The sequence below is a fragment of the Bidens hawaiensis genome, unplaced genomic scaffold (genome assembly GCF_021521415.1).
Source record: "Bidens hawaiensis isolate Kalapana, Puna unplaced genomic scaffold, B.hawaiensis_p1.1 tig00010894_1, whole genome shotgun sequence".
Classification (NCBI taxonomy): Eukaryota; Viridiplantae; Streptophyta; class Magnoliopsida; order Asterales; family Asteraceae; genus Bidens; species Bidens hawaiensis.
In genome coordinates, this window is record NW_027491841.1 from 1 (window position 1) to 13,800 (window position 13,800).

At 32.9% G+C, this 13,800-nt stretch overlaps 1 pseudogene across 1 annotated transcript; it reads left to right on the plus strand.

Annotated features, from left to right (window-relative positions):
- Positions 1 to 6: 6 nt before the first annotated feature.
- On the plus strand, positions 7 to 4,059 carry LOC143536685 (homeobox-leucine zipper protein HDG1-like; annotated as a pseudogene). The gene is made up of 6 exons (XR_013135920.1): positions 7 to 274; positions 358 to 458; positions 541 to 735; positions 1,502 to 1,678; positions 1,770 to 2,134; positions 3,443 to 4,059. The product of XR_013135920.1 is annotated as a homeobox-leucine zipper protein HDG1-like (transcript).
- The last annotated feature ends 9,741 nt before the right edge of the window (positions 4,060 to 13,800 follow it).

The following is a 13,800-nucleotide window of genomic DNA, read 5'->3' on the forward strand; positions in this document are numbered from 1 at the left end:
CGAATTATGGATGTTCAGTATGATAAGGGTGTGTTTGTTGAACTTGCGGTTAATGCGATGGATGAGTTGATGAAACTTGGGCAGATTAATAGCCTGTTATGGGCCGGGAATGGGGATGGTGGCCCGGAAGTGCTCGATTTAGATGAGTATTTAAGAGTTTTCCCACTTATTCTTGGGATGAAACCACAAGGGTATGTCTCCGAGGCTTCTCGGGCTTCGGGGGTCGTCATGATTAATAGTTTGGCGCTTGTCGAGGCAATGCTCGATGCAGTACGTTAATCTTTCAACTTATACAAGCGTTGTTGTTATTATTGTTATCATCATTGATGGTTATTATATCGTTTATGTTTAATGTAGAACCGTGGAGAGATATGTTTTTGGGCATGATCGGCAGTAGTAGCACGATGGATGTGATTTCGGTGCCAACCGGGGATTCAAGAAATGGGGTTCTTCAACTCGTAAGCGGTTTTGTAGTTTTTATTTAGATTAATTTTGTGAAACCCGAAAACATTAAAATGATTCAAATAATATTGTCTGTAGATGCAAGCCGAGATTCAACTGGTGTCGCCTTTAGTACCAGCCCGACACATGAGGTTTATTCGATTCTGTAGGCAACAAGCAGAAGGTGAGTGGGCGGTGGTCGATGTCTCCATTGATGTCGGGCGGGACGGGTTTATGTCCAGGAGACTTCCTTCAGGTTGTATCGTGCATGACATGCCCAATGGCTTCTCTAAGGTAATTCATACCCATAAATTATCTATGTGTTAATGAGCATAAAATGCCATAAATTATATGTTACTTTTACATGATTGTAACTGTTAATAAGTAATAACTTGCAAGAAAGTATTAACGTTAAAAAGTGTGTACAGATAATTTTATGAACAATTGGGGAGTACATCAAGGTGTTTTATAGTTGATTTTTCTACGTGGTGCATCACCCAATGAATATTAGTAAATATTTATATCTATAGATATGAGTTGAAAAGGAAAAAAAATAATAAGCCTCGTGATGTTCGTTTTTTGCTGTTACAGTTAATATTATATAGCAAATCGGTCACCCTTTCGTCCTTGTTACTCCGTCCCGTGTTGTTTATTAATCACGAGGCCATGTATGGCCTGGATGTGGTCTGTTTTTGGTACCGTTTTGTCTCTCAAGAACGAAAAACTGTATTATGTTAACGGGTTAACATCGATATGTGTGAAAATGGGCTGTTGTTAGGTTGTAAATTTTTAAATAATTAGTACCTTAGTGGATGGCAGGAAACATGAAACACCCGTCACAGGTAATTGGGTGTGAGACTGGTATGAGATTAGTTATCATTTTTTTCCCGAGGTATTTAGATGTTATGTAATCTCTTAAATATGTAATAGAAAGCATTTTAAAGTTGTGGCCGAGTACACTATATATACGGTTTTGCAACTGGGTGTGAGACTGGGATTATTAATGAACTTTTTAGTAAAGTGATTTAGGAATTTTATCGCACGTGGATGCTATTTTCAGGTAACGTGGATCGAGCACACACCGAATATGACGAGAGCGTTATTCATAGTCTGTACCGACCACTACTCCGGTCGGGTTTGGGTTTCGGTGCACAAAAATGGCTTTTCGTTCTCCAAAGGCACTGTGAGTGCATAGCGACCATCATGTCACCCGAAGCACCCATCGATGACGGTCCAAGTATAAATACTCACATCATTTTTTCATTACCATTTAAAAAAGTATTAGTAACTTGAAATTAATTTGTAACTATTATTTTTTTTTGTAACAGGTTTACAGGCTGGTGGTAAAAGAAGTCTAGCAAACCTTGCGCAACGCATGACGGCTAGCTTTTGTGCGGGGGTTTGCGGGACGGGTAATCACAAATGGAATGCTATTAATGCACCCGAGGCAGCTAAGCTTTTGATCCGGAAGAGTTTGAATAACCCAGGGGACCCGTCTGGGTCGGTTGTGAGTGCTAGCATGTCGGTTTGGTTGCCGATGCAACATCAGCAACTGTTGGCGTTATTGCTGAATGTAGAACTTAGGAGCCAGTGGGATGTCTTGTTTCCTGGTGGTTCTATGCATAACATGACCCTGTTCTCCAAAACTCAGGATCCCAACAGCCTTAACAACATTTCTCTTCTTCGCGCCAATGTAAGTAGTAACTAACTTTGTTGTTATTATAATAATTGAAGGTTTTGGCTGGTCAGGTCAGATTTATACGCTTTTGTTCATGATTCATGGTTTGAAAAACCTGGTTTAACTGCCTGGAACTTGAAACAAGTCGTGTAAACCGAACCGGCCTTCTCCCTTTGTCGTCGTCGTCGTCGCCGTCATTATTGCTTAATTTAACGTTTTTAAAATATGTGACTATGCGTGTTTATAATATTTATCAACAATCTTTATCATTTTGAAAATCTAATACAAACTTTTTGAAGTAATTTAAAACTAATAAAAAAAACCAATGAAAGTCATTTAAACCGTCAAATCGAAGCCAAACCGTGTTTACTAGTTTAACGCGGTGGGCGGGCCTGACCAACGTGACTGGTTTGTTTTAGTGGGTGTTTGAGTGAGCTTTTAAATTTGCTTATTTGCTTTTTAAAAAGCAAAAGCAACTTTTGAAAAACTCCAATTTGAAGTTTTTGGAGGGGCTTTACTAGCTTTTCAAATAAGCAAGTTTTAAAGATCAACCGAACACCCCTTAGATTTTCGATTTTTTTCCGAAAAGTTTGGTACAAGGTTAAAAATTCACTCTTTATTTTTCACCTTTGTCACGCACTCACGCTATGTTATTGTTTTCATTTCGAATTTTGTATACTTAAAATAAAGTATAAGCTCAACCAGTAATTTTTTGTAAATTAAATTGATGATATTATGATCACATTTATGATTTAGCTGGGCTCCATTGTGGGCCCCGTTTTTTAACTTGAGGCCTTGAAAGAAGTGGGCCACAAAACCAAAATGAGTGGAAAGATTTAAGTGAAAATTGATATGAACACGTGGAATCACACTTGCCACATTTAATTTAAAACTTTTTATATTTTGAGCACCAAGATATACAACACTCGATAAATGTTGCTACATTATTGCTGCATTGTTTTCATTAGCACAACACATTTTCGTATATGAAATTCAAGTGAAGAGCATTTTAACAGTAGATTTCTAAAGTGGCCATTTATTATTTTTTAACATATTTTAAAATGTGTCACACGTTTTCATAACATGGATGTAATGATTAAATCGATTTTATTTAGAAAAGTCTAATTGTTGTTGTGATTTCCCCATTTTTTACAAGTGGGTCAAGCCAACTTCAGCTCCGTTGGGCTCGAAATTAAACAAACCAGCTCGACCATAGGTGTATCATCAGCTTATTTAATCATGTTATAACATCTAAACATTAAATTTTGGTTTAACTTAAAACTAACTTCTAAACCATTGTTTGTCACATGCATGTACAACAAGGCTACGGGCGGTAATGCGGCTCAGAACACTGTCCCAGTTTTCCAAGATAGCACAACACACGTGACGGGATCCCTGCTGGTACATGCCGCAGTGGACGTGCAATCAATGCAAGTCGTGATGCACGGTGGAGATTCGTCCTGTGTATCCATCTTGCCATCTGGGTTCGCCATTGTGCCTGACTGCATGACTGAACCAGGTGCTACAAAACCTGGTGGTGAAGGTGGGTCCCTCTTGACTGTCGGCTACCAGATATTGGTCAACGATCTGCCATCGGCCTCGATCACAAATGAGTCGATCAACACTGTTATTAATCTGATTAATCGCACGGTTCAAGGGATCAAAAATGTGGTCGATTCTAGTCGACAATGAAGGCAGATTAGTAGCTAGAATTGGTCTAATTAATTATGTTTTTAGTGAAGTTTCTTGTGTTTTTTTATTATCGGAGGAGGAGACGGTTTGGATTTGATTTATATGGAAGAGGGTTGGGTTGGGTCTCATGAACCAGGGCTTGAGTCAAGAACGAACCGCGATGAACATCTGTGGTTCGGGTATTGACTCAGTTGACCTGTGAGATGAACTCAGCTTTCTCTTGTTTGATTGTTTGTTTGAATATGTTTTGTGTGAATGGGATTGGAAGCTTTATTTATTGCATTCTTGGTATTTTCTACATTTTTTTTTTATGTTTATATGTTTATTTTATGAATTTATTTGTTTTATAAAATAGTTTAGGTAATGAAAGTGAATTTATTTTAATAATAATTAATCAAATTTATTTTGATACTTTGATATCATTTACTGTTTTCATCAATGCGTTCAATTAATGTCCAATAAAAGCTATTAAGTGACGCTACCTCGTGGACCTTTGTTCATCTATTATAAGAGTGACAACAAAATAGTTGAATTGATCGACCAAGCAATTTCAATGGTTTTGACAGTGGCGGAGTGGAGCCAGAAGTTTTTGCATGGGTTTAATACTTTTACATCCTTGTGTTTAATACTCTGGCAACAAATTTTACATTTTAAAGGTCGGGTCAGTCACATAGTATATTATGTAATATCCTACAAAAGTATTAAATATATTGTGAACATTTAATAAATAAGAATCATTTGATATAAAGAAAGAAAATACATGTTATAATTAGTCCTTACGGTTTTAAATTTTAAAAACTATTCATACATCTTTAATCGCGACATTAATAAAGAACTAGAAATATGCATAATAGTAGGGGTGAGCAGAAAACTAAACTAATCGAATCGAAACATTAATTGACGGTTATTTTTTTGTTTTTTTTTAAGGAAAGGTGCATTTCTTAATACTATAATACATGCTATAAATAAAATGAAAAATAAATGTCTGAACCGACCCCTTGTGGGTGGCACCTCCCCTGGGTCTCATGTGGGTAGGAATGGACATCCTAAGATAAGAAAATTTTGTGACCTTCTTCTAATTCGAAAGGCATAAAAACAAGTGGAAGGTAAATATTTCAACCTTCACCAATATATGTTGAATTATGCAACTCTAGGGTTTCTTATTGACCTTTGAGAAGTTGCTATTAGTTTTAATTGGTTTAGGTTCCCTCAGGCCTAGCTTGACGCTCATACAATTTGACATGATTTTTATGTTTGATCTTAAGTCAACTAGCTTCCTTAGATAAATTTTGTTGTAGAATTGTCAACTAGTTTAATTATTTAATTGAATTGGTAGCCGAAGATTAATATCAACTAACTAATCAAAATACTTTTGATAACACGAACATTTATTTATGAACCATTCCTATTCTATAACAAATATAACACTGAATTAGTACGATAACAACAATAACAAACCTAAATTGTTTAATTATTTGATAAATGGTTTATATTTTCTAAGTTTTGTATTTCTTAAACACAAATATTTATGTTTATTGCATATGAAACTATATACCAGACTAGCTAGTTTCTTCATACGTTTTTAAATTTTTACACAAAAGAAAAGGCTTGGAGGTCATTACGCTAGTCCTACCGAAGAGTTGTTGCTCTTTTCTTATTATTAGTCATCACGTGATAAGGTAGGAACTGCATTTAAGTTATTTTAATTTATGTTTATAATACCTTGAAAAGATTATATGATTATATAAAGATTTTTATATAAATAAATGACATAACTTTTAGAGGAAGTAATGTTAACAAAAGTATATTTTGACGGACATGCAATAACTGGAATGAGATATCATTAATAGTGAGTTTCTTGTCCAAAGAAAAGTAATTCATACAAATCCTCAACCGCGGGACCAGTTTACTTACCTGGAGAAACTCAACAAACGTGGTAGAACCTATTAGGCCAAAGCATGCTAGCTCAAACAAGTATATGTTATAAACGACTATAATGTCAAAGTTAAAAATATTATCAAGGTTAAAGTTATAAACAGACTAAAGGGCTTAGGCTAGATTATGTGATCTAGATATTTATATAAGGTTATTCTCGAAGTATAGGTCGGAGGTAACGCACAATTCAGAAATCAATAAGATGCTGAACAGAACATGTGAATACATTAAACATAGGGCTGTAAACGAACCGAACGAACACGAACAAGGCCTTGTTCATGTTCGTTCGTTAAGAAAATAATGTGTTCACGAACACTTACCGAACGAGATTTTATGTTCGTGTTCGTTCATTAACGAAATTAATGTGTTCACGAACGGTTCACGAATACAAACAAACACAAATAAAGTCGGCAGAGCCTGTAGATTGAGACCAATGTATTCATCAATGTGAATAATGAAAGCCTGTAAACGAATCGAATGAACACGAACAAAGGCAAGCTCGTGTTCGTTGATTTAACTTTAAAAGAACACTGACACTTAATCGAACAAGTATTTATGTTCTTGTTCGTTTATATAAAAAGGGACATTTGTGTTCGTTTGTTTAAAATCTAAACGAACATAACTGAACAAAGATAAACGAACATAAATGAACAAATATAAATGAACACAAATAAACATAAATGAATTTAAATGAAAACACTTAAATGAACGTAAATTAACAAATATAAAAACCTTTAATCAGATTATCTATCTTGATAATATTTAATTATGTTCTATTACTACATAAACAAACATAAATAAACGAACATAAACGAACTTTCATGAACATAAATGAATGAACGAAGCATGTGTTCATGTTCGTTCGTTTAATTAAACGAACACAAATTTTTTGTTCATGTTCATTGGTTTATTAAATAAACGAACTTTCCGCCGAACGGTTCACGAATAGTTCCCGAACGTTCGGTTCGTTTACAGGCCTATTTAAACATATACAAACGGACAAATATTTACTCAATATGATAAACATGTAATTTTCCATATGTTTGGCAATGAGCTTTTTGGAGCTTTTAGGGCTTCAAGCTTTAAGCTTTTAAGTAAAAGCTCATACTCAATTAAAAGCTTTGTTTAAGCTTTGTTTGGTTGAAGAAACTTCAAGCTTTTAATTTTAAAGAAAAAGTTCATTTTTTAAACGCTACTACTACTAGTGTTTGAGAAAAACTAGAAGTTTTTACATTTGAATTTACAATTTTGATACTTGAACTTTCATCAACTTTTATTAATTTATATAATAGTTACATATTTTACCCTTATTCAAAACTAACTACCCCATGACTCTTTAAAAGTCCATAACTTTTTCATACGTTAATATTTTTTTACACAAATTACATCATAAAAAAGAGCATTTTATTCTCTTTAATTTGAGTATGATATTGATATACATATTTACCGGTTATGATTGGCAACAAGTCGAATCAGACGAGCTCGGGTCATGTGTAAGACCAAATTAGGGTCGGAACAAATCGATAAAAAAGGGTTAATTTAGTGCGGTTCATGTCGGTACGATTTTGAGTCAAAAGGGGCCAGGTCAAAACATGTTTCAGATTAAAATGGTGTCGGGTCAGAAAGAGTTTCAGATCAAAAGAGGTTGGTTTAAAAAATTATCTGTTTGAAATTACTGTATATTTTAGTTTTATTCTTGATTTTCGCCACCGATTACATGCTTACTGCCTTTGCACGAAGTACACGTCTGCATTCAGGTTATGTGTGCACTAATATCAAGTGAATCATGTACCGACACTGATTATGCGGTTGATGTCAGGTTGCGCGCGCACTTCGCCGCACTGCGCTGGCACCCAATTAGTTTTATTAAAAGCTCCAGATACTCTACCAAATACCTAAATATATCTAAAAAGCTCCAGCTATTCTGCTAAACACCAAAATATATCTAAAACCTACAACTAACAGTTACCAGCTTTCAGCTAACAGCCATCAGCTAGTTTTGTCAAACATACCCAAAGAGTCAGATAAAAATTTACATGAGATTACATCATGATCTCTAAAACTTTACAATACAAAATAGAATATAAAAAAATAACTCAGAGCGATTACACGTGTGTCTGGATCCAAACGTAACTGACAAAGCAAGCATGCAAAAAGTCAGTTATAACCAGTTTTCTAATGGGTTACTAGACTCAAAAAAACCTTTGAATTGTGTGTGTAGGGCAGTGGTACAAATCCCAGAAATGGCAGACGTTCCCGCTGAGTTTGTAATAGAAAACTATATTTTTATTTAACGATTGTTATAAAATCTTTTATAGTCAGTCAACGTTTCACCAGCTCATTACTGACGTATTTTTCCCTACACATTGCAGGTTATTAAGTGCAGTAGCTATATCAAGGATCTGGAGTCATGAAGTTAGACGCTCGCGTTACGAAGATTGCTCAATTTTGATAATTAAAATCCTTGTAATATTATGAAACAATATTTTGGTAAACTGAATACTCAGGTATTTAATTTTCGAGTAAATCTATTAGTTTAGTAACCAAGGTAGTCCCATGTGTGACGTTCAACAATACATCGAGTAAGCAAATTCATTTTGCTATATGCACGAGAGAAAACAATTTATCATGTTAATTTGGATCACCTCATTTCCGATCCAAATGATTAAGTAACTTATCATCAAAGACATCTATGATGATGGCTCTAGATGAAGCTAGCAATGGACACCCTAGGATAAGAAAAATTGTGTTGTTTTCTGTTACGTCGAAATCAAGTGGAAAACTAAATATTTCAACCTTCAATAATAAATGCTCAACTAAGGGTTTCTTATTAACCTTTCACAAGTTGCTATACGTTTTGATTGGATTAGGTTCCATTGGATCTAGCTTGCTTCTAATATGATACGCGTACGATATGATATTTATTTATGTTTGTTGTTAAGTCCAACTAGGGCAAGGAATATTGAAGCTCTCTTGTTAGTTTCTTACACTAATACTAAAATTAGGGCCGGTTTAGAGCATGTGCAAGCTAGGCAATTGTACAAGGTCTATTGAGGTTTGAGGCCCATAATTTTTTAGTTTTTTTGAATATATTTTATATATTATATGAGTTTTTTTATTTCTTTTAATACATTTTGAGGCTTATATTTATAATTCGTGCAAGGCCCACAAAAGCTATTAAGCTCTTGGGGACGGCCCTGAGTCTGCAATCTAACATATTGTAATTAATTAAGATGATGTATAAATAGCATAAAACACAAAGTAGTGAGCCTTTGCATGGTAAAAAAATAGCATAATGTTACTATATTCTTTTAGAAAGAACTATGTATACTTAATCACCTTGGGTCGGCCACAATTCTTATTACTTACTAAAATATACAAGAAACCAACATTTCATGATCATCTTTTGGTACCTAGCTATTTGCAAGTGATTTCAAAAGAATTCTTTTAAAATTTAACCTGACTCGTTTATAACTTTCTAACACCTCAATTGTGTTTCTAACCCTCGTTCACAAATCGTTTCGTGGAAATCATTTGAATGTGTATTCACAACTAAAAACGCAATTGTTGATGAATCTATCAAAGCTTACTCGAATTTATATAAAATCATTTAAGAGTGATTAATTCCTTGAGATGCCTTACAACCTTCCCTTGATTTATTTGTATATCTTGAATCGTTGCTTTAACGTACATTGTTGAATGTTGGCTTGAATTCTTGAAGTTACGTATATTTTTTTTGGGTTGAATAGCTGATGAATACTTGTTTCATGTCATCAACCATGCTATTTATAGTTAATCCCGTTTGAAATGTAACTCAGATGGTTGATTCACGACCCTCACTACCGTATTGAGCATCGAATCCCATTTTTTTTATAGTATTTTTATTTATAACAATGCTTCCAAAAGCCCAATCCATGGTTAATTTGTGAGAGCCTGACATTAGATATTCTATTTTTGTTTTTGTCATTTGAGCATTGGATATGCATGTGGCCTTTTGTAATTAGATGAACAATCACACATATATACATCTATACCATACTAGTTTTTATCCTATACTAGTTTTTATCCTTTGTTTTACAGGGTTTGTTTTATATTATTCATTTTTAATATTTATATATTTTTTAGATTTTAATTTTATTTATTGTAAGAAAATTAATAATATACTTAGTGTTTGATGATGAAAGAGTTTTACAAACAAATTATATAAAGAATTTGGTGAAACACATGACCCGTTTATATTTTTTACTATAAAATTGTTTCTTAATAATAAATAATATCTTTTAAAAAAATGGATATAATTTTTCGTGTATCCCTATTTTATAGGATTTTCATATCAAATATTTGGTAAAATTAATTTTAATTTAATGAGATTTTATAACATGTTTAAGGGCAAACCCGTGCATGTGAATTCAGGTCAAATGTATGAGAAAACAATCATTAACAAATAAAACAATCTGGTTGTTTGAGAGAAGGTGTGAAGCAACCAGAAAGCTTTTAAAATTTTTAAATATCACATGTCAATTGTTATCACAATAAAGTAATCCTTACAAAAGTTTCATTCCTCTCTCTCATATTAAATACATTTCTCTTTCTTATTACATTAGGAATACAAATGTTAGACTTAAGCATACTGTTAATTAGAAGATAAATTGATTTTTTATATCTTTTTATTCTTGAAGATTTCAAAAATATAGATTTCTTTAGTGAACGAGTAATACTTACACCAAAATTGAGTTTGTTCAAGAAACTAAAAACCGTTTGTTATCCATGTTCCCGAGAGATGAAAAATATTGCCATTGTTCCTATGATGTCTATCATAAATAATATTGTATCTTACAAGAAAACATTATTTTCATAATGTTTTAAATAGCTTAAAAATCTAAAATTGTTAAGTCATATATAGGTTAGTCCCAAAAGCCAATGTTGGAGTGATATAGAAAAGTAGTCTATGCAATGAAACTAAACTATATGTGAAAATACAATATAGATTCGTGTTATATAAGCTAAAATCATATTTGAAGTAATATTGGAGTTCACACTTTTATTCTTAAAAGAATTCCTATACCATTAGATAAAATAATTAATTTCAAATTTTAAAGAAAGAATTTTCACTTTATTCTTCTTTTACAATAAATATAAATAAAAGCTAAGCTAATCACTATAGATAGTTGGTTTGTTTCATAAACAACCTGCTTTAACTCATGGTCGATCGATAATGTATTGTATTATGTAGAGTTAAAAACAAAAATAAAATGAAACTACTAATTTTTTAAATAGAGGGTAAAGTTACACTTAAAATTACAAATTTAGTATACAAAGAAATATTTAGAGATTTATAAATTTTCAACAACTTTTTATTTCCATATTGTGTAATATGTAATTTAATGGGTCAAGTTATTCTACAAAGGGTGACAAAAATGATAAGGATTTGTAGCCACACAAAAAAACACCTAAAAAATAAAAAATATTAATAAAAAAACATAACTCAAAATTTAATAAAAAAAAAGTAAAAACACAAAAATATTTTCACTTTCTTTCTCATTCTAAGAAAAACAAAAAAGAAACACACAATGTTGAGTGAAAAACATCGTCGTGCCTTTTTGTTTATCATTTTGTTTTGTGTTTATTTTCGTTATTGATTGTGTCTTTTTCTTTGACATTGTGTCCTTTCTTTATATTGTGTTATATTACTTAACATTGTGTTATATTTTGTTTGACATTGTGCTATATTTTGCGATCTATTATGTCTTTTTTTAGTTATAATTGTGTCTTTTGTTTGTTTTCGTCATTGTGTATTTGATCTTGGCATTGTGTCTTTTCGTCGGGTTTTTTTTTCTGAATGGGAATGATGGGGGAAACATTTTAGTTTTTAAAATTTTTTCGTTTTTTATTTATATTTTGAGTTATGATTTTTTTATTATATTTTTTTGAATTTATTTTTAAGAAGTTTTTTGTGTGATCACAAATCCTTCTCACACTTCTCATTTTTATCTCCATTTGTATTTTAACTTTACCCCATATATTATATCTTTATGTATATTCAACATATATTTTTTATTTCACATTGTGTTAATTAAACCTAATTATGTATTTCTATAAGTCAAAATTGCCTACTTGCGCTAAAATTATCATGCATGCATACAAACAGGGCCGGGGTGGTCGACGGCCATAGGCCCGACACTCCGTTAGGCCCGAATTTTTTTTTAATTATTTGTGTTTTTATTAAAAACAATATCAATACGTATATTTAATGTTTGAACTCAATTACATAATCACTACCTTGATCTAGTGGCAAAGGGGTATACTCCCAACCAAAAGGTTGGGGGTTCTAGTCTCATTAGAGACATGCTTAATTCTATTTTTATACAAAAGTTTTTTACACAATCCAAATTATAACCAAGTAAACCCATATAAAAATTAAATTGTTTAAACCCAACAAAAATACTCCTTTTACTTTAGGTCCAAAAAATTTTTCGTCTTCGGCCCCAAAATTTTCTTGCTTTCTCGGAGCCGGCCCTGCATATGAAGAGTTCCGATGTGTAATCATAATTAAGAATTTTGAACACGTTAAAAGTGTTCAATATAGAGATTCTAGACTACATATGAGTTTAAAAACCCTTTTATCGCCTAGAAAGCTCGTAAAACCACTTATAAAGCTAAACAACTAGAATTAGGGTGAACACTACTTACAAATGATGATGATCACATGTAATCTTCTCACTCCGGTTTGTGAGGTGGGATTGTGGGAACTTCTTTTTTAAAGGGCTAGGTCGACTTTTTGCTGATTGCAAATCTCGGGCTCAATCATATTGCGAAATTCCCAAACACCAGTCACTAGTTAGGATTTCATGTCTAAAATCCAGTTACACCAAAAATAAACATGACTACAATATTTCTATTTCTCTTACAAACTCCCATGTCGGGTGGATGATACTTCCGTTGCACCTTTAATCGGTCACCTTCCTCTCTCACTTTTACTCCGTCACTCCAATGTTTAAAGTGGGATGTTCAAAAAGTTTGTGGCTCTCGAAAGTTCGAAAAAAGCCCAGCTAGAAAAAGTTCGAATATAAACTAGCCGGCTCAGCTCGGCTTGATTTTTAAACGAGCCCAGCTCGTTCCAGGGTTAACTCGGCTCGTGGCTCGGTCTTGGCTCGGCTCGTTGATTCCTTTATATTAAACCCTAAATTTTAATATATAATTATAATAGCATATCAAAATAAGACGAAAAATAATACATATATTATGCCACTTTTAAGCTTTAAAACATAATAAAAAAAACAAAACTAAAAATATAATGTTGTAAATTCTTTAGTTATTATTTTTCTTTATATAAATTGATGTTGAAATTTATATTTTTGTCGTTTATGTATCAATATTTGTAAAAAAAATAAAAATAAAAAAATTAACGAGCTTGGCTCGAGTTTGATTTTTCAGCTCGATAAATTTAACGAGCCGAGCTCAAGTCAGCTTGTTTAAGTTTAAGCTCGAGCCCGAGCTCACCCCAACTCAGCTTGTCGAGATCACAGCCGTAGTTAAAAGATTTTGAAGAATTTAAATGATTGTATCTACTCTTAATACTTGTATAATACTTACTCTTAAATTTAGGGGAATTCTAGGGACACCCCCTTTTTGCTAAAACACCCATTAATGTGCGCCCGTATAGGGCTATACGGGTCCCTATAGCCCTATACGGAGCGTATAGGGGGTGTTTGAGTGTCCCTAGTAGGACCCTAAATTTATTATTTTGTCGTCCTCATACGTATTAAATATATTTTGTTACTATTAGAAACCATTACAAAGTTTTATTTTTTTTAGAACGACGACTTTCTTGTGTGTTAGGCTACCGTACTCCTAAAATTTGGAGAGCCCCGTTGCCTCACATCGACCACACTATGTTGTCTTAACCTGGCCCACGCTGACATCAAAGTTTGGCTTGGGGATTCCCTAGAAAACCATACCCACTTGGCAGTCGCTTTGCCACCACAAGATGTAACATCTGAGGTTTTTAAAATAAATAAGAAATTTTGTTATTTAATTACATGTATTTAATTGTC